A 5,017-nucleotide genomic window follows, 5' to 3' on the forward strand; every position below is an offset into this window, starting at 1 on the left:
AAGAAAAAAAAATGATACGTTGAACTTCATCAAAATTAAAACCTACTTTTCAAAATTTCTTGCTAAGGAAATGACAGGGCCAGCCACAGACTGAGAGAAAATATTGTCAGTGTATATACTTGTTGAAGGACTTTCACCCAAACATGAAAATTGTTTAGGACTCCATACTAAGAAGGACAATCACCCCGTTTAAAACTAGAGAAAGATCTGAATAGCCAGTTGACAAAAGAAGGCATAGAAATGGCCGCAAAGCCCTTAGAAGGATGCTCTACTCATCCAGGAAATGCAAATGAAATCCAGAGGGGGTGCTCCTGGGGGCTCACAGGAAGGCTGGGGGGTGGGGGTGGGGGACGACCGATTGCCCGCAGGGCAGAGGCTGAGGAGCATATGGAGGAAGGAGAACGCTCAGGCACAGCTGGCCGGAGTGCAAAGTGCACGCATGCCCTGGTACACAGGTGTCAGCTGGACATAAGGGGAAATAAGATTAAATACCTACTCACAAAAAAATAAATAAATAAATAAATAAATAAATAAATAAATAAATAAATAAATAAATAAATACCTACTCACCACACAACCCAGCAGTCATATTCTAGAAATTTCTAAGAGAGATGAAGGCACAGGCCAACATAAAGCCTTCCACATCGAGGTACACAGCAGCACTCCTTGCCCTAAACTGGAGACAGCGCCAGTGTCCGCAGCAGGTGACCAGGTTGTAACGCACCCGCGCTATGCGGGACGCAGGCCAGGCCGGCCCATTAGGGCCACAGCGTGGACGGTCTCACGGGCTTCAGGCTGAGTGACAGAAGCCAGACGCAAGGTGCTGGTTTATATAAAACCGCGAGACAAAGCTCATCTATGGCAAGGGAAAGGAATCAGTGGCTGCCTGGGGCTGATTGTGGGGCACGGGGTGGGGGGTCCTGAGTGTGATGTAGGGGACCGAGGGGTCCTGTACCCTGACTGCGGAACTGGTTACACCGCTGTGAGCCCTTAAAAGACTTACTTGAAATGGGCACGCCTGATCATCAATTCTACCTCGATCTTATTTTTAAATGCACCTGTTACTTTAACTTTTAAAATAAATGGACCTGAAAATCAGAGGGAAAAATTCAACAACACAAGAGCCCGTTATTGGGTAAATTAGAGACATTTGTGGCACGCGTACCAGAGGGCTCCAGGCAGCGGTGCTAAAAGCTAATCAAAAGTGCGACTGGCCAGTAAGGGGCGGGGGGAGTCCGTGTACTAAGGGTTCTTGTCTCTGGGTGGCTGCAAGGGGGGCACGGGAGCTTGAGGGCACGTGGGGTTGGCGGCCAAGAGGAGCCCCAGGAACGTTTAAAGCCTTCGAGGCTCAGATACTACTGGGGATTTGAACCCCGTCCCAGGTCGGGAGTGTAACTTACTGGCGTCCCTAAGGCTCTCGGGGGCTGCTGCCGGCCGCCTTCAACCAGCGGCCAAATGCTGGCCACACGGCGCGGCCCCACGCGGCACTAACTGGCTGACTTCCACTCTCCGGGCCTCCGCTCCTGCACTTGTGACGGGAGGGGCCTGGACCCCACGGAGGACTCTTAGGGCGGTGACACTAACCGTTCCACGGGGGTCTGGCCCTTCCCTCGCAGCTCTGGGGCTGTCCTCACTCACACATCGTCACTCCCCAGCTAATGTTCTTTACGGAAAGAGCCCAGGGGTCCATCAACCAATGAATGGATAAAGGGGGTGCGGGACGTGTACACACACACACACACACACACACACGATGGGCCATTACTCAGCCGTAAAAAAGGAAGAAATCTTGCCATTTGCAATGATGTGAATGGAACTAGAGGGTATAAGGCCAAGTGAAGGAAGTCAAGTCAGAGAAAGACAAATACCAGATGATGTCACTCCTACGTGGAATTGAAGAAACAGAACAAATGACCATGGGGCTGGGCGGCGGGCGGGGGGAGCGGGGACAGGAAGGAGAGGGAGACAAACCAAGAAACAAAGAGAAGCAAGTGCTTGCTGGTGGGCAGAGAGGAGGCGGGTGGGGGATGCGTGAAGGAGGTGACGGGGACTCAGGACGCACTTGTGACCGGCACTGGGTGTTGCACGTGCGGGTTGAATCACTAATTTCTACACCCGGAACGAACATCGCACTGTATGCTAAGTAACTGGAGTTCAAATAAAAACTTGGGGGGTGGGGAAGAGGAACATTTTTTTCAACAGCTAAATGAATGAATGAATGAATGAATGAATGAATGAAGCGGGATATAACACTTTCTGCCTTTCGATCACTCAGTGGATTGGCATAGAAAGACGGGGTGAAGGGCTCCGGGCACCACGACCTTGGCTGTGCCCGCAGCCGCCGAAGCTCAGGAAGGAAGGGAAGGGCCGGCGGGAGCCCGAGGGTCTCTCATGACCTTACGGAAGCCCGCCGCCTCCTGGCCTTGGCTTCCCCACCCGGGTTTCTCCCCTGGAGGGGACCACGATGGCGGTCAGCAGCTCCAGCTCCGGTCCCACTGTGCTAACCTTCTCCGCAGAGGGAGAGCCCCTGTCCCGCAAAAGTTCCGAAGGTCATCGGAGGCCTGGGTCAGGCACCCTGACGTAGGCCCGACGCCCTGCTGGCCGCCTCTTGCCATCCTTGGCGATTTTTGCACGAGGGTCCTTGCGCTTCCATTTTGCACAGGGCCCCACAAATTGCATAGCTGGTCCTGGGATCAACCGGTTCAAACCCACAGCCCAAGAGTAGGAACGCAGGTGGCCTGTGGAAACCAAGAGCCCCTTACCAGGTGGAGGGGAAGGCGGGCCGCTAAGGGTGGCGGGGCCAGGGTGCCCTCCACCCCCCCCCCCCCGGGGCACTGTTACCAACACGGTGAGTAGTTTGCAGTGTGGCTCTGTGTCCCATTCCAATACAAGATAAACCTAAACAAAGCAAATGCAGCTCTCTCTCTGGGAGCCCACGCGAGAGCTGTCAGGACGGTGGCCTGGGGTCAGGGCTTACCATCCCCGTCACCTCCACGACACTCTCCACGGCTTCCAGAGCTGGGCAACGGCCAAGAGCGCTGGTTCGAAGCACAGCCTCAACTCTGAAGCTAGGAGGGGTCCAGCTCTGAGTCACCCGGACCTGATGCACACCTTTGTCCCCAACTCCTGAGGTGCACTTCCTGGTTGGCGGGGGAGGAGGGGGCACGGCTTCGGATGCCCTCCCGCCTTTCACTCCTGATGCCAACTCTCTGAGTCCGGCCTTATTTTTATTTCCATCTCACCGGGAAGCAAACCAGGGTTCACTGCGGCTGGGTTTTCTGCCCAGGTTCCTATCTCTGCAAGGTAGAAGGCAGATTAGAACCTCCGTGTGTAAACTCCGAAGTCCAAGATCTGCCCTCTAGATCCTTTCTGCCTTGACGCCGCACCGAGACCTTGAACCCTCTGATGACTGCTTCCTTATATGAAAGTGAAAATACGCTCAGGGGCACCTGGGGGGCTCAGCGGGGGAGCCTTGGGCTCAGGCCCCAGGATCGAGCCCCGGCCTCGGGCTCCCTGCATGGAGCCTGCTTCTCCCTCTGCCTGTGTCTCTGCCTCTCTCTCTGTATCTCTCATGAATAAATAAATAAAAATCTTAAAAAAGAAAAGAAAAGAAAATATGCTCCATCTTTCACGAGGGACGTTAGGGCATCTTCCAACTTCCTCCCCTGCCCAATCCAAGTGCAGTCCTGCTGGGAGGCGCAGGAGGACCCATCCCAGAGGCTCAGACACCAACAAGCCCTCCTAGGCTCGGACGTCACCAGGATGGCAGTCCTGGCCTGCCCACAGCTCTTCACCGGGCTTTGCCCCCTTCCCAGAGGCCCATGCTGGCCAATCCTCATCGTCCGCCACGAGAGTCCCTGTCACAAGCAGGCCTCTGAGGAAGTCTCCCTCGGCACACACCCGAGTGCCACTGCTGGATCCACAGGTTCGGGGCCAGGACTCAGGGGAGGCAATGCTGCCCAGGGAGCAAACTAAGGCAGCAGCTTCGGGTCATTCGAGTGGAGACTCAGCCCCAAGAGCAACAGCCCCCCTACGGTTTGTGCCCTCGGCCTTCACGTGCTTCACCCCAGCTGGAGCCTTGCAAGGGTACGTACATACTTCATTTCTCTGCGCCTGTCACGTCCTCTGCCATCCACCCAAGCCTGCACTTAACCTCACCTGACCTGCTGGACCGTATGGGTTCACGGGGTACAGCGGCTCTGTCTCCTTCCTCTGGTCACCAGTGAGGGCGAGCCTTGTTTGCACACCCTTAGCCACACTGATTCTCCCTCTGCCTTTTGATCCTTTGCCTTTATTTTTTTTTTTTTTTCTTATTTAAGGTTCCTTTTCTACTTTGGACTGATTTTCAGAAGTTCCTTGATGATTCCAGTCACAGCCTTTTGTTGGTTTAAGGCACGGAGAATATCTTCTCCTACCTTATCACCCCCATGTTGACTTTGTTTATAGAAAAGCAACATTTTCGATTTTGCTCTAGTCAAATCCATCATGCTTCTCTTCATGGATTAAGCTTTAGAGGTAATGATAAATCCTTCCCTATTGCAGAGATATTTCCTACGTGCTAATTTATTACCTTTATATTTTTACCTGTAATTAACTAGATAGTTAATCTATTTGGAGTTTATGCATATGGTATGAGGTAGGAATCCAAATTTTATTTTTTCTCCATTATAGAAAGTCAATATTTCCAGCGCCATTTACAAAATAATCTAGCCCTTCTCTAATAATTCGTGATTTTATCTATCACATGCCAAGTTACCGTATTTAAACGAATTTATTCTGGACTCTCCAAACTATTCCACTTATCTATTTGTTTCTGTTCCAATATCACATTACTTCAATTACTATGGTTTTGAAACCTGTTTTAACACCTATAAGAACGAGACCTTCCCCTAGTTTTTCTTTTTCAAAACTGTCTTAGTAGACCATGGATCTTTATTTTTCCGTATAAATTACAGAGTCAGTTTCCCCAGTTTCAACACAATCCGGCTAGAATTTTTACTGAAATTTCATTGAATAA

Source organism: Canis lupus, chromosome 1 (genome assembly GCF_048164855.1).
Source record: "Canis lupus baileyi chromosome 1, mCanLup2.hap1, whole genome shotgun sequence".
Classification (NCBI taxonomy): domain Eukaryota; kingdom Metazoa; phylum Chordata; class Mammalia; order Carnivora; family Canidae; genus Canis; species Canis lupus.